The sequence below is a fragment of the Triticum dicoccoides genome, chromosome 5B (genome assembly GCF_002162155.2).
Source record: "Triticum dicoccoides isolate Atlit2015 ecotype Zavitan chromosome 5B, WEW_v2.0, whole genome shotgun sequence".
Taxonomy (NCBI): domain Eukaryota; kingdom Viridiplantae; phylum Streptophyta; class Magnoliopsida; order Poales; family Poaceae; genus Triticum; species Triticum dicoccoides.
Genome location: NC_041389.1, coordinates 511006574 through 511024554, shown reverse-complemented (window position 1 = coordinate 511024554; position 17981 = coordinate 511006574).

Here is a 17981-nt window from a genome sequence, read left to right as displayed (position 1 = left end):
GGTTGCACCAGCTAATAACAGGTGGTTATCCTCTCCAGTAAGCTTTTTGAAAGTGAACGTTGATGCCACAGTGGGACAGAGTGGAACTCATGGGGCAGTGGCGGTAATCAGCAGACATCAAAATGGGGTGTTCCAACGAGGCTCGACAATTGTCTTCCCTACTATTTCAGACCCAACTACACTTGAAGCTATGGCGGTGAGAGAGGCGTTGGCTCTTTCAGAGGATCTTTACAGTCAACGCATACATGTAACCTCCTATTGCAATATTGTGGTGGACGAAGTCAAGAGTGAAAGGTGTGCACAATATGGTGCAATCACTCGGGAAATCAAAGAAAGTGATGTTGCTGTTATTTCACGTAATATAGTCCATGAATTTAGGAGCTCAAACTATGAAGCTCACAGTCCAGCGAAGCATGCATTAACTTTAGGGGTTGGCCGCCATGTTTGGTTAGGTTAGCCCGGTAAATTTTCTTTCATCCTTGTAAACGTTGTGATGAATTAATAAAGCTCCGCCAGATTTTTCTCGAAAAAGTTAACTTGTCTAAAAAAAGTAGATTTGGCTAAAAAAAATAGTTAAATTGCCTCAAAAATGGAAAATGTCCTTAAAGATGGGAACATGGTACCCCTCAGCCGATTGAACGTCGAGCGTGATCTAGTGGGTTTTTTCCGATGTTGCATGCGTTCGTCCAGCACATTACAATTGTTGAAAATATGCCCTAGAGGCAATAATAAAATTGTTATTATTGCATTTCCTTGTTCATGATAATTGTCTATTGTTCATGCTATAATTGTATTAACTGGAAATCGTAATACATGTGTGAATACATAGACCACAACATGTCCCTAGTGAGCCTCTAGTTGACTAGCTCATTGATCAATAGATGGTATGAGAATGATGTGATGGACAAGACCCAATCCTTAGCACAAGATCGTGTAGTCTGTTTGCTAAAACTTTTCTAATGTCAAGTATCATTTCCTTAGACCATGATATTGTGCAACTCCCGGATACCGTAGGAATGCTTTGGGTGTGCCAAACGTCACAACGTAACTGGGTGGCTATAAAGGTGCACTACGGGTATCTCCGAAAGTGTCTGTTGGGTTGGCACGAATCGAGACTGGGATTTGTCACTCCGTATGACGGAGAGGTATCTCTGGGCCCACTCAGTAATGCATCATCATAATGAGCTCAATGTGACTAAGTAGTTAGTCACGGGATCATGCATTATGGAACGAGCAAAGTGACTTGCCGGTAACAAGATTGAACGAGGTATTGGGATACCGACGACCGAATCTCGGGCAAGTAACATACCGATTGACAAAGGAAATTGCATACGGGATTGCTTGAATCCTTGACATCGTAGTCCATCCGATGAGATCATCGTGGAACATGTGGGAGCCAACATGGGTATCCAGATCCCGCTGTTGGTTATTGACCGGAGAACGTCTCGGTCATGTCTGCATGGTTCCCGAACCCGTAGGGTCTACACACTTAAGGTTCGGTGACGCTAGAGTTGTTATGGGAAATAGTATGTGGTTACCGAAGGTTGTTCGGAGTCCCGGATGAGATCCCGGACGTGACGAGGAGCTCCAGAATGGTCCGCAGGTGAAGATCGGTATATTGGACAAAGGGTATTGGAGTCCGGAATTGTTCCGGGGGTACCAGGTGATGACCAGCGTGTCCGAAAGAGGTTTCGGAGGCCCCGACAAGTGTTGGGGGGCCTTATGGGCCAAGGGGAGGGGGCACATCAGCCCACTAAGGGGCTGAGCGCCCCTCCCACCCCATCTCACGTAACCAGGAGAGGTGAGGGCGCCACCCCTAGGGTAGCCGCCCCTCCCGGCTTGGGGGGCAAGTTTCCTAGGGGGTGGGGGCGCCCAAACCCATCTAGGGTTTCCCCTGTGGCCGTCGCCCCTCCCCTAGAGAACCCTAGGGCGCCTCCCCCTCCTCCCTTCCCCCTATGTATAGTGAGGGAGAGAGAGGGCAGCCGTACCCTTCCCCTGGCGTAGCCCTCTCCCTCCTCCAACACCTCCTCCTCCTCCATAGTGCTTGGCGAAGCCCTGCTGGAGAACCACGAGCTCCATCACCACCATGTCGTCGTGTTGTCAGAGTTTTCCCTCAACTTCTCCTCTCCCCTTGCTGGATCAAGAAGGAGGAGACGTCCCCGGGCTGTACGTGTGTTGAACACGGAGGCGCCGTCCGTTTGACGCTAGATCGGATCTCCCGCGATTTGAATCGCCGCGAGTACGACTCCATCAACCGCGTTCTTGTAACGCTTCCGCTTAGCGATCTTCAAGGGTATGAAGATGCACTCCCTCTCTCTCTTGTTGCTAGAATCTCCATAGATTGATCTTGGTGATGCGTAGAAAATTTTGAATTTCTGCTACGTTCCCCAACAGTGGCATCATGAGCTAGGTCTATTGCGTAGATTCTATGCACGAGTAGAACACAAGTTGTTGTGGGCGTTGATTTTGTTCAATATACTTATCATTACTAGTCCTATCTTTTTTCGACGGTATTGTGGGATGAAGCGTCCCGGACCGACCTTACACGTACACTTACGTGAGACAGGTTCCACCGACTGACATGCACTTGTTGCATAAGGTGGCTATCGGATGTCTGTCTCTCCCACTTTAGTTGGATCGGATTCGATGAAAAGGGTCCTTATGAAGGGTAAATAGCAATTGGCATATCACGTTGTGGTTTTGGCGTAGGTAAGAAGCGGTCTTGCTAGAAACCTATAGCAGCCACGTAAAAACTTGCAACACCAATTAGAGGACGTCTAACTTGTTTTTGCAGCATATGCCGTGTGATGTGATATGGCCAAGAAGGATGTGATGAATGAAATATATGTGATGTATGAGATTGTTCATATTCTTGTAATAGGAATCACGACTTGCATGTTGATGAGTATGACAACCGGCAGGAGCCATAGGAGTTGTCTTTATTTATTGTATGACTTGCGTGTCACTGAATAACGCCATGTAATTACTTTACTTCATTGCTAAATTGTTAGCCATAGTAGTAGAAGTAATAAGTTGGTAAGACAACTTCATGGAGACACGATGATGGAGATCATGATGATGGAGATCATGGTGTCATGCCGGTGACGATGATGATCATGGAGCCCCGAAGATGGAGATCAAAAGGAGCAAAATGATATTGGCCATATCATGTCACTATTTGATTGCATGTGATGTTTATCATGTTTATACATCTTATTTGCTTAGAACGACGGTAGTAAATAAGATGATCCCTCATTAAAATTTCAACAAAGTGTTCCCCCTAACCGTGCACCGTTGCGAAAGTTCATTGTTTCGAAGCACCACGTGATGATCGGGTGTGATAGATTCTAACGCTCACATACCACGAGTGTAAGCCAGATTTACACACGCGAAACACTTAGGTTGACTTGACGAGCCTAGCATGTACAGACATGGCCTCGAAACACAAGAGACCGAAAGGTCGAGCATGAGTCGTGTAGTAGATACGATCAACATGAAGATGTTCACCGATGATGACTAGTCCGTCTCACGTGATGATCGGACACGGCCTAGTTGACTGATACGTCTCCAACGTATCTATAATTTTTGATTACTCCATGCTACTTTGTCTATTGTTTTGGACTATATTGGGCTTTATTTTCCACTTTTATATTATTTTTGGGACTAACCTATTAACCGGAGGCCCAGCCCAGAATTGTTGTTTTTTTTGCCTATTTCAGTGTTTTGAAGAAACAAAATATCAAACAGAGTCCAAACGGAATAAAACCTTCGGGAGCGTGATTTTCCAACCGAACGTGATCCAGGAGACTTGGAACCTACTCCAAGAAGTTCCCGAGGAGGCCACGAGGGTGGAGGGCACCCCCCCCCCCCGGGCGCGCCCCCCTACCTCGTGGGCCCCTCAGAGCTTCACCGACGTACTCCTTCCTCCTATATATACCTATGTACCCCCGTTAGATCAGATACGGAGCCAAAAACCTAATTCCACCGCCGCAACCTTCTGTATCTGCGAGATCCCATCTTGGGGCCTGTTCCGGAGCTCGGCCGGAGAGGACAACTACCACGGAGGGCTTCTACATCAACACCATAGCCTCTCCGATGAAGTGTGAGTAGTTTACTTCAGACCTTCGGGTCCATAGTTATTAGCTAGATGACTTCTTCTCTCTTTTTGGATCTCAATACAATGTTCTCCCCCTCTCTTGTGGAGATCTATTCGATGTAATCTTCTTTTTGCGGTGTGTTTGTTGAGACCGATGAATTGTGGGTTTATGATCCAGCTTATCTATGAACAATATTTGATTCTTCTCTGAATTCTTTTATGTATGATTGAGTTATCTTTGCAAGTCTCTTCGAATTATCTTTGTGGTTTGGCCAACTAGATTGGTAGTTCTTGCAATGGGAGAAGTGTTTAGCTTTGGGTTCAATCTTGCGGTGTCCTTACTCAGTGACAGAAAGAGTTACAAGGCACGTATTGTATTATTGCCATTGAGGATAACAAGATGGGGTTTTTATCATATTGCATGAATTTATCCCTCTATATCATGCCATCTTGCTTATGGCGTTACTCTGTTTTTACTTAATACTCTAGATGCATGCTGGATAGCGGTCGATGAGTGGAGTAATAGTAGTAGATGCAGAATCGTTTCAATCTACTTGTTTTGGACGTGATGCCTATATACATGATCATACCTAGATAATCTCATAATTATTCGCTTTTCTATCAATTGCTCAACAGTAATTTGTTCACCCACCATAGAATACCTATGCTCTTGAGAGAAGCCACTAGTGAAACCTATGGCCCCCAGGTCTATTCTCATCATATCAATCTCCATTAATTTATTTACTTGCTTTGTTTTACTTTGCCTTTTACTTTTTACTTTGCATCTATCTATCAAAAATACGAAAAATATTATCTCTATCAGATCTCACTCTCGTAAGTGACCGTGAAGGGATTGACAACCCCTAAGCGTTGGTTGCGAGTTGCTATCGTTTTGTGTAGGTACGAGGGACTTGTGTGTGATCTCCTACTGGATTGATACCTTGATTCTCAAAAACTGAGGGAAATACTTACGCTACTTTACTGCATCATCCTCTCCTCTTCGGGGAAATCCAACGCAGTGCTCAAGAGGTAGCATTGACTCGGATCATGTATCACTTAGATGACTAGAGGAATGTCTATCTGAGTGGGAGTTCATTAGATGAACTTAATTATCCTGAACATAGTCAAAAGGTCTTTGCAAATTATGTCGTAGCTCGCGTTTTAGTTATACTGTTTTAGATATGTTCCTAGAGAAAATTTAGTTGAAAGTTGATAGTAGCAATTATGCGGACTGGGTCCGTAAACTGAGGATTGTCCTCATTGCTGCGTAGAAGGCTTATGTCCTTAATGCACCGCTCGGTGTGCTGAACCTCGAACATCATCTGTGGATGTTGCGAACATCTGACATACACGTTTTGATGACTACATGATAGTTCAGTAATGTTAAACGGTTTAGAATTGAGGCGCTAAAGACATTTTAGAAATGTCGCGGAACATATGAGATATTCCAAGGGCTGAAATTGGGATTTCACGCTCGTGCCCACGTCAAGAGGTATAAGACCTCCGACGAGCTTCTTAGCCTACAAGCTAAGGGAGAAAATCTCAATCATTGAGCTTGTACTCAGATTGTCTGGGTACAACAATCACTTGAATCGAGTGGGAGTTAATCTTCCAAATGAGATAGTGATGTTTCTCCAAAGACATTGCCACCAAGCTACTAGAGCTTCGTGATGAACTATAACATATCAGGGATAGATATGATGATCCTTGAAATATTCATGATGTTTGACACTGCAAAAGTATAAATCAAGAAGGAGCATCAATTGTTGATGGTTAGTGAAACCACTAGTTTTAAGAAGGGCAAGGGCAAGAAGGGGTACTTCATGAAACGACAAATCAGTTGCTGCTCCAGTGAAGAAACCCAGGGTTGAACCCAAACCCGAGACTAAGTGCTTCTGTAATGAGGGAACGGTCACTGAAGCAGAACTACCCTAGATACTTGGTAGATGAGAAGGCTGGCAAGGTTGACAGAAGTATATTGGATATACATTGTATTAAATGTGTACTTTACTAGTACTCCTAGTAGCACCAGCGTATTAAGATACCGGTTCGGTTGCTAAGTGTTAGTAACTCGAAATAAAAGAGCTACGGAATAAACGGAGACTAGCTAAAGGTGAGATGACGATGTGTGTTGGAAGTGTTTCCAAGGTTGATGTGATCAAGCATCGCCTGCTCCCTCTACCATCGAGATTGGTGTTAAACCTAAATAATTGTTATTTGGTGTTTGCGTTGAGCATAGACATGATTGGATTATGTCTATCACAATATGGTTATTTATTTAAGGAGAATAATGGTTACTCTATTTATTTGAATAATACCTTCAATGGTCTTGCACCTAAAAGAATGGTTTATTGAATCTCGATCGTAGTGATACACATGTTCATGGCAAAAGATATAAGATAGTAATGATAGTACCACCTGCTTGTGGCACTGCCATTTGAGTCATGTTGGTATAAAATGCATGAAGAAGCTCCATGTTGATGGATCTTTGGACTCACTCGTTTTTGAAATGTTTGAGACATGCAAACCATGTCTATTGGTATGTGCGCATGAAGAAACTCTATGCAGATGGATCATTTGGACTCACTTGATTCTAAATCACTTGAGACACGCAAATCATACCACATGGGCAAGATGACTGAAAAGCCTCATTTTCAGAAAGATGGAACAAGAGAGCAACTTGTTGGAAGTAATACATTTTGATGTGTGCTGTCCAATGAGTGCTGAGGCACGCAGTGGATATTGTTATGTTCTTACTTCACAGATGACTTGAGTAGATGCTAAGTATATTTACTTGATGAAACACAAGTCTAAATTATTGAAAGGTTCAAGTAATTTCAGAGTGAAGTTGAAGATCATCGTGACAAGAGGATAAAATGTCTATGATATGATCAAAGAGATGAATATCTGAGTTACGAGTTTGGTACACAATTAAGACCTTGTGGAAATTGTTTCACAACTAATACCGCCTGGAACACCATAGTGTGATGGTGTGTCCGAACATCATAGATGCACCCTATTGGATATGGTGCATGCCATGATGTCTCTTATCGAATTACCACTATCATTCATGGGTTAGGCATTAGAGACAACCGCATTCACTTTAAATAGGGCACCACGTAATTCTGTTGAGATGACACCGCATGAACTATGGTTTAGAGAAACCTAAGCTGTCGTTTCTTGAAAGTTTGGGGTTGCGACGCTTATGTGAAAAAGTTTCATCCTGATAAGCTCGAACCCAAAGCGGATAAATACATCTTCATAGGACACCCAAAACAGTTGGGTATACCTCCTAATTCAGACCCAGAAGCAAAAGTGATTGTATCTAGAAACGGGTCCTTTCTCGAGGAATAGTTTCTCTTGAAAGATCTGAGTGGGAGGATGGTGGAGACTTGATAAGGTTATTGAACCATCACTTCAACCAGTGTGTAGCAGGGCACAGGAAGTTGTTCCTATGGCACCTACACCAATTGAAGTGGAAGTTGATGATAGTGATCATGAAACTTCGGATCAAGTCACTACCAAACCTCGTAGGACGACAAGGATAGGTACCGCTTCAGAGTGGTACGGTAATCCTGTCTTGGAGGTCATGTTGCTAGACATCAATGAACCTACGAGCTATGGAGAAGCAATGGTGGGCCTGTTGGGGAACGTAGCAGAAATTTTAAGTTTTCTACGCATCACCAAGATCAATCTATGGAGTAATCTAGCAACGAGGGGAAGGGGAGTGCATCTACATACCCTTGTAGATTGCTAAGCGGAAGTGTTGCAAGAACGCGGATGAAGTAGTCGTACTCGTGGCGATTCAGATCGCGGTCGATTCCGATCTAAGCGCCGAACAATGGCGCCTTCGCGTTCAACACACGTGCAGCCCGATGACGTCTCCCGTGCCTTGATCCAGCAAGGAGAGAGGGAGAGGTTGGGGAAGACTCCATCCAGCAGCAGCACGACGGCGTGGTGGTGGTGGTGGAGCGCGGTACTCCAGCAGGGCTTCGCCAAGCACTACGAGAGACGAGGAGGGAGAGAGGTAGGGCTGCGCCTTGGGAGAGAGAGACTCATGTGTTGGGCAGCCCCAAAACCTCCACTATATATAGGGGCAAGGGGGAGGGGGAGGCGCCCTAGGGTTTCCCCTGGGGGGGCGGCGGCCAGGGCAGATGGGATCTCCCCTTTGGGTGACTTGGCCCCCAAGCCAGGAGGTGGGAACCCTAGATGGGGCGCCCCAAACCCCCTGGTCACGTGGGAATAGGTGAGGGGGCGCACAGTCCCTTAGTGGGCTGGTTTTCCCCCTTCCCTTGGCCCATGAAGCCCCCCCAACACTTGTCGGGGCTCCCGAAATACCTTTCGGTCATGCTGGTCATCACCCGGTACCTCCAGAACACTTCCGGACTCCAAAACCCTTCGTCCAATATATCAATCTTCACCTCCGGACCATTCCGGGACTCCTCGTGACGTCCGAGATCTCATCCGGGACTCTGAAAAACATTCGGTAACTGCGTACATACCTTCCCTATAACCCTAGCATCATCGAACCTTAAGTGTGTAGACCCTACGGGCTCGGGAATCATGCAAACATGACCGAGATATCTCTCTGGTCAATAACCAACAGCGGGATCTGGATACCCATGTTGGCTCCCACATGTTCCACGATGATCTCATCGGATGAACCACGATGTCAAGGACTCAATCAATCCCGTATACAATTCCCTTTGTCTACTGGTATGATACTTGCCCGAGATTCGATCGTCGGTATCCCGATACCTTGTTCAATCTCGTTACCGGCAAGTCTCTTTACTCGTTCCGTAACACATCATCCCGTGATCAACTACTTGATCACATTCTGGACATTATGATGATGTCCTACCGAGTGGGCCCAGAGATACCTCTCCGTCACACGGAGTGACAAATCCCAGTCTCGATTCGTGCCAACCCAACAGACACTTTTGGAGATACCCGTAGTGCATCTTTATAGCCACCCAGTTACGTTGTGACGTTTGGTACACCCAAAGCATTCCTACGGTATCCGGGAGTTGCACAATCTCATGGTCTAAGGAAAAGATACTTGACATTTAGAAAAGCTTTAGCATACGAACTACACGATCTTGTGCTAGGCTTAGGATTGGGTCTTGTCCATCACATCATTCTCCTAATGATGTGATCCCATTATCAACAACATCCAATGTCCATGGTCAGGAAACCATAAGAATCTATTGATCAACGAGCTAGTCAACTAGAGGCTTACTAGGGACATGGTGTTGTCTATGTATCCACACATGTATCTGAGTTTCCTATCAATACAATTCTAGCATGGATAATAAACGATTATCATGAATAAGGAAATATAATAATAATAACTAACTTATTATTGCCTCTAGGGCATATTTCCAACAGTCTCCCACTTGCACTAGAGTCAATAATCTAGTTCACATCACCATGTGATTAACACTCACAAGTCACATCACCATGTGACTAACATCCAAAGAGTTTACTAGAGTCAACAATCTAGTTCACATCACTATGTGATTAACACTCAATGAGTTCTGGGTTTGATCATGTTATGCTTGTGAGAGAGGTTGTAGTCAACGGGTCTGCAACATTTAGATCCCTATGTATTTCGCAAAACTTTATGTCATATCGTAGATGCTGCTACCACGTTCCACTTGGAGCTATTACAAATTGTTGCTCCATTATACGTATCCGGTATCTCTATCAGAGCTATCCGGATAGGTGTTAAGCTTGCATCGACGTAACTCTTTACGTCGAACTCTTTATCACCTCCATAACCGAGAAACATTTCCTTATTCCTCTAAGGATAATTTTGACCGCTTTCTAGTGATCCACTCCTGGATCACCTTTGTACCCTCTTGCCAGACATGTGGCAAGGCACACATCAGGTGCGGTACTTAGCATGGCATACTGTAACACCCCGAGAATCATGCTACAGTAATCCCCTTCTAATGATGCCTTGTCATCATTGTTACTGTTGCTAATCTTCACTTGATCCAAATCACTGATTCAAATTCAAATCCAATCTAAAGTCAAAAACTCTTATTTGTCAGACAGGAGATCTAAAATGTTCATCTTCTGGCAAATAGTCATTTGTTAATATTGGTGGTGAACCAACATTTTTGCAAAGGTTTAAGTGGCCTAAGCTACTTAAAACAGTGACCTAAGCAATAAATTAAATGCCCTTTTTAATTTATAAAATTGGCAACTATTCCAAAAGCCTCCCAACCTTTTTGTGGCAGTGCACTTTAATTCTTTGAAATTGTTTTGGCCAGTGGCATAATTTTGCAAAGTCATTATTGGCTAAAAAGAAAAGGCAAAAGCTGCTGGAAAAAGAAAAGGCAAAAAAAAGGAAAAGGAAAGAAGAAGGGGTGGGAGAGCCCCTAGCCTCCCCTTGGGCTTCGGCCCATCCCAGCAGGCCGGCCCACCTCACCCAGCCTGGCCGGCCCAGCTCCCTGATGTCTACTACACAACCTTCTTCTTGTTTACGTTGTTGGGCCTGCAAGTGCACAGGTTTGTAGGACAATAGCAAATATCCCTCAAGTGGATGACCTAAGGTTTATCAATCCGTAGGAGGCGTAGGATGAAGATGGTCTCTCTCAAACAACCCTGCAACCAAATAACAAAGAGTCTCTTGTGTCCCCAACACACCCAATACAACGGTAAATTGTATAGGTGCACTAGTTCGGCGAAGAGATGAAGATACAAGTGCAAAATAGATAGTAGATATAGATTTTTGTAATCTGAAATAATAAAAACAGAAAGGTAACTAATGATAAAAGTGAGCGTAAACGGTATTGCAATGATAGGAAACAAGGCCTAGGGTTCGTACTTTCACTAGTGCAAGTTCTCTCAACAATAATAACATAGATAGATCATATAACAAGCCCTCAACATGCAACAAAGAGTCACTCCAAAGCCACTAATAGCGGAGAACAAACGTAGAGATTATGGTAGGGTAGAAACCACCTCAAAGTTATTCTTTCGGATCGATCTATAAAAGAGTTCGTACTAGAATAACACCTTAAGACACAAATCAACCAAAACCCTAATGTCACCTAGATACTCCATTGTCACCTCAAGTATCCGTGGGCATGATTATACGATATGCATCACACAATCTCAGATTCATCCAACCAACATAAAAGTACTTCAAAGAGTGCCCCAAAGCTACTACCGGAGAGTCAAGAACGTGTGCCAACCCCTATGCATAGGTTCCCAATGTCACGAAACCCGCAAGTTGATCATCAAAACATACATCAAGTGGATCGCAAGACATACATCAAGTGTTCTCATAAAAGACTCAATCCGATAAGATAACTTCAAAGGGGAAACTCAATTCATCACAAGAGAGTAGAGGGGGAGAAACATCATTAGATCCAACTACAATAGCAAAGCTCGGGATACATCAATAAGATCGTGCCATAGAGGGAACACGAGAGAGAACACGAGATAGAGAGAGATCAAACACATAGCTACTGGTACATACCCTCAGCCCCGAGGGTGAACTACTCCCTCCTCGTCATGGATAGCGCCGGGATGATGAAGATGGCCTCCGGTGATGGGATCCCCCTTCGGCAGGGTGCCGGAACAGGGCCCTGATTGGTTTTTGGTGGCTACAGAGGCTTGCGGCGGCGAAACTCCCGATCTAGTTTCTGTTTTGGAAGTTTTTGGGTATGTAGGTATATATGGGTGCAGGAAGTACGTCGGTGGAGCTACGGGGGTCCCACAGGCAGGGGGCGTGCCCAGGGGGGCGCCCCCACCCTCGTGAGCACCTCTCGTATCTCCTTACATGCACTCCAAGTCCATCGGGTGGCTTTCCTTCCGAAAATAACTTCTCCAGTTGATTTCGTTCCGTTTTGACTCCGTATGATATTCCTTTTCCTCGAAACACTGAAATAGGCATAAAATAGCAAACCTGGGCTGGGCCTCCGGTTAATAGGTTAGTCCCAAAAATAATATAAAGGTGGATAATAAAGCCCAATATTGCCTAAAACAGTAGATAAAGTAGCATGGAGCAATAAAAAATTATAGATACGTTGGAGACGTATCAAGCATCCCCAAGCTTAATTCCTGCTCGTCCTCGAGTAGGTAAATGATAAAAAAGAATTTTTGATGTGGAGTGATACTTTGGCATAATTTCAATGTAAATCTTCTTAATTGTGGTATGAATATTCAGATCCGAAAGATTCAAGACAAAAGTTCATATTAACACAAAAGTAATAATACTTCAAGCGTACTAATCAAAGCAATCATGTCTTCTCAAAATAGCATGGTTAAAGAAAGTTATCCCTACAAAATCATATAGTCTGGCTATGCTCTATCTTCATCACACAAAGTATTTAATCATGCACAACCCCGATGATGAGCCAAGCAATTGTTTCATACTTTAGAAATCTCAAACTTTTTCAACTTTCACGCAATACATGAGCGTGAGCCATGGACATAGAACTATAGATGGAATAGAATGGTGGTTGTGGAGAAGACAAAAAAGGAGAAGATAGTCTCACATCAACTAGGTGTATCAACGGGCTATGGAGATGCCCATTGATAGATATTGATGTGAGTGAGTAGGGATTGCCATGCAACGGATGCACTAGAGCTATAAGTATATAAAAGCTCAAAAAAAGAAACTAAGTGGGTGTGCATCCAACTTGCTTGCTCACGAAGACCTAGGGCACTTTTGAGGAAGCCCATCATCGGAATATACAAGCCAAGTTCTATAATGAAAAATTCCCACTAGTATATGAAAGTGACAACATATGAGACTCTCTATCATGAAGATCATGGTGCTACTTTGAAGCACAAGTGTGGAAAAAGGATAGTAGCATTGTCCCTTCTCTCTTTTCCTCTTTTTTTATTGGTGGGCTTCTTTGGCCTCTTTTTTTTATTTGGGCTTCTTTGGCCTCTTTTATTTTTCACAAACTCCGGAGTCTCATACCGACTTATGGGGGAATCATAGTCTCCATCATCCTTTCCTCACTGGGATAATGCTCTAATAATGATGATCATCACACTTCTATTGATTATAACACAAGGATTACAACTCGAAACTTAGAACAAGATATGACTCTATATGAATGCCTCCGGTGGTGTACCGGGATATGTAGTGAATCAAGAGTGACATGTATGAAAGAATTATGAATGGTGGCTTTGCCACAAATACAATGTCAACTATGTGTTCATGCAAAAAGCAATATGACAAAAGTAATGTGTGTCATATGAGCGGAACGGTGGAGAGTTGCATGGCAATATATCTCAGAATGGCTATGGAAATGCCATGATAGGTAGGTATGGTGGCTGTTTTGAGGAAGGTATATGGTGGGTGTATGATACTGGCGAAAAGTGCGCGGTATTAGAGAGGCTAGCAATGGCGGAAGGGTGAGAGTGCGTATAATCCATGGACTTAACATTAATCAAAAGAACGCATGCACTTATTGCAAAAATTTAGAAGTCATCAAAAACCAAGAATTAAACGCATACTCCTAGGGGGATAGATTGGTAGGAAAATACCATCGCTCGTCCCCGACTGCCACTCATAAGGAAGACAATCAATAAATAAAATTATGCTCCGACTTCATCACAAGCGGTTCACCATATGTGCATGCTACGGGAATCACAAACTTTAACACAAACATTCTTTAAATTCATAATCACCCCAACTAGCATTGCTTTGATATTATCACCTCCATATCTCAAAACAATTATCAAGCATCAAACTTATCTTAGTATTCGACGCACTCAAAAGAAAGTTTCACATATCTTGAATACCAAGTATATTAATATTAAGCAAATTACCATGCTATTAACGACTCTCAAAATAATCTAAGTGAAGCATGAGAGTTCAATAGTTTCTTTAAAACAAATCCACCACCGTGCTCTAAAAGATCTAAGTGAAGCACTAGAGCAAAAATTATCGAGCTCAAAAGATATAAGTGAAGCACATAGAGTATTCGAGCAAATTCTAATTTGTGTATGGCTCTCTCCCATTAAAGGATTTCAGATCTTGATACTTCATTCAAACAGCAAGCAAATCTAAAGAAAACTACAATGCAAGGATAGCACAACTCATGTGAAGAAGCAAAAACTTAGGCTCAACCGATACTAACCGATAGTTGTTGAAGAAGAAAGGTGGGATGCCTACTGGGGCATCCCCAAGCTTAGATGCTTGAGACTTCTTGAAATATTATCTTGGGGTGCCTTGGGCATCCCCAAGCTTAGGCTCTTACCACTCCTTATTCCATAGTCCATCGAATCTTTACCCAAAACTTGAAAACTTCAACCACACAAAACTTAACACAAAACTCGTAAGCTCCGTTAGTATAAGAAAATAAATCACCACTTAGGTACTGTAATGAACTCATTCTTTATTAATATTGGTGTAATATCTACTGTATTCTAACTTCTCTATGGTTCATATCACTTAATACTAGCCATAGATGCATCAAAATAAGCAAACAACACAATGAAAACAGAATCTGTCAAAAACAGAACAGTCTGTAGTAATCTGTATCAAACTTATACTTCTGGAAACCAAAAAATTATGAACTAAATTGCTGGACCTGAGAAATTTGTCTATTAATCATATGCAAAAAGAATCAACCTAAAATCACTCTCCAGTAAAAAATGGCAGCCATTCTCGTGAGCGCAAAAGTTTCTGTTTTCTACAGCAAGATCATATAAACTTCACCCAAGTCTTCCCAAAGGTTCTACTTGGCACTTTATTGAAACAAAAGCTATAAAACATTATTACTACAGTAGTATAATCATGTGGAAACACAAAAACAGTAAGGATAAATATTGGATTGTCTCCCAACAAGCGTTTTTCTTTAATGCCTTTCTAGCTAGGCATGATGATGACAATGATGCTCACATAAAAGATAAGAATTGAAACATAACGGGAGCATCATGAAGCATATGACTAGCACATTTAAGTCTAACCCCCCACTTCCTATGCATAGGGATTTTGTGAGCAAACAACTTATGGGAACAATAATCAACTAGCATAGGAAGGTAACACAAGCATAGCTTCAAGAATTTAAGCACATAGGGTGGAAACTTGATATTATTGCAATTCCTACAAGCATATATTCCTCCCTCATAATAATTTTCAGTAGCATCATGAATGAATTCAACAATATAACCAGCACCTAAAGCATTCTTTTCATGATCTACAAGCCTAGAATTTTTAATACTCTCCACATAAGCAAAATTCTTCTCATTCGGAATAGTAGGAGTATCATAAGAGACTTGAACACTAAAAATTGTTTCCACATTAAAAGAGTAATGTTCAGAAAAAGGGTAATCATAATCATGACAAGATTTGTAAACATAATCATCACTACTTTTTATAGCATAAGTTTCATCACAATAATCATCATAAGTAGCAACTTCGTTCTCATCATAATCGATTGAAACCTCTCCCAAGATAGTGGAATCACTAAATAAAGTTGACACTCTTCCAAATCCACTTTCATATTCATCACAATAAGATTCAACATCCTCCAAAATAGTGGGATCACTACTTCCTGAAGTTGACACTCTTCCAAACCCACTTTCATCAATATAATCATCATAAAGAGGCATGCTATTATCATAACAACTTTGTATATCAAAACTTGGGATGCTAAAAATATCATCTTCATTAAACATAGAATCCCCAAGCTTGGGACAAACATTAATTTCAGCAAATATATTCTCAAATATTTCATCCCAATCAAACATAGCTTCCCCAAGCTTGGGTCCTTTCATATCATAAGCATAATCACTCTCATCATTAAAAATATTGATAGCACCAATAGTATAGCAATTATCATCATCACAAGTAGTAGTAGGAGCAACATCACTTGGGAGGGATACCTTTCTACCTTTGTTTCTCCTTATTTTCTTTTTCTTCTTCACATTATGTGTAGGTTCAACCTTCCTCTTTGAGCTCCTTATTGATGGGATTGGTTGAATAGAAAGCTCCTCTTCGTTACCTGATTCATCATAAGAAATAATAGGAGGAGATTGGGAGGCCTCTTCCCTTTCATTAGTATTCTCATCATCTTCCATTTGCTTTCTTTTCTTTATGTAATTGGCAATATAAGGATTTTCAATGCAATTTACCGCACAATACATATAAATTTCCTCTAGATCAAAACCAAGAAGTTTATAACGGGCAAAGTCTGGGAGATAGTTGGTTATACGTTTCATTTCTTCATAGCCCATAAGCAAACTAAGTTCATTATAATGTGCAAGGGAAATCAAGTCATCACAATTTTTGGACACGATTAGATCATGAAACAATTTGCATCGGATAGCTAAATGACCACTTTCATTGCAAAGTCCACAAGTATGGCCAAGATAATTTAAATCTTCAACACAAACATCTAGCCTTTCTTGCAACAATTTAGTTTCTAAGTACTTATGCCTCTTGCAATATCTATCTTCCCTATTTGGTGTGTCCATGCAAATCCAATCTACTCCACAAAAATCAACATGCTTATAGGAGACATTTTCATCATAACTAGTGCAATCATCATTAGCATCATGGATATTCAAAGAATTCGTACTAACAACATTGCAATCATGCTCATCATTCAAATATTTAGTGCCAAACAATTTAGAGATTTCTTCTTCTAGCACTTGAGCACAATTTTCCTTTCCATCATACTCACGAAAGATATTAAAAAGGTGAAGCGTATGAGACAAACTTAACTCCATTTTTTTGTAATTTTCTTTTATAAACTAAACTAGTGATAAAACAAGAAACAAAAAGATTCGATTGCAAGATCTAAAGATATACCTTCAAGCACTCACCTCGCCAGAAATGAGTTTAGTGACGGAGTGTGAGTACCCTTTACCTAGCCTCCCCGGCAACGGCGCCACAAAAGAGCTTGATGTCTACTACACAACCTTCTTCTTGTAGACGTTGTTGGGCCTGCAAGTGCACAGGTTTGTAGGACAATAGCAAATTTCCCTCAAGTGGATGACCTAAGGTTTATCAATCCGTAGGAGGCGTAGGATGAAGATGGTCTCTCTCAAACAACCCTGCAACCGAATAACAAAGAGTCTCTTGTGTCCCCAACACACCCAATACAATGGTAAATTGTATAGGTGCACTAGTTCGGCGAAGAGATGAAGATACAAGTGCAAAAAAGATAGTAGATATAGATTTTTGTAATCTGAAATAATAAAAACAGCAAGGTAACTAATGATAAAAGTGAGCGTAAACGGTATTGCAATGATAGGAAACAAGGCCTAGGGTTCATACTTTGACTAGTGCAAGTTCTCTCAACAATAATAACATAGATAGATCATATAACAAGCCCTCAACATGCAACAAAGAGTCACTCCAAAGCCACTAATAGCGGACAACAAACATAGAGATTATGGTAGGGTACGAAACCACCTCAAAGTTATTCTTTCAGATCAATCTATAAAAGAGTTTGTACTAGAATAACACCTTAAGACACAAATCAACCAAAACCCTAATGTCACCTAGATACTCCATTGTCCCCTCAAGTATCCGTGGGCATGATTATACGATATGCATCACACAATCTCAGATTCATCCAACCAACATAAAAGTACTTCAAAGAGTGCCCCAAAGCTACTACCGGAGAGTCAAGAACGTGTGCCAACCCCTATGCATAGGTTCCCAATGTCACGAAACCCACAAGTTGATCACCCAAACATACATCAAGTGGATCGCAAGACATACATCAAGTGTTCTCATAAAAGACTCAATCCGATAAGATAACTTCAAAGGGGAAACTCAATTCATCACAAGAGAGTAGAGGGGGAGAAACATCATAAGATCCAACTACAATAGCAAAGCTCGGGATACATCAAGATCGTGCCATAGAGGGAACACGAGAGAGAACACGAGAGAGAGAGA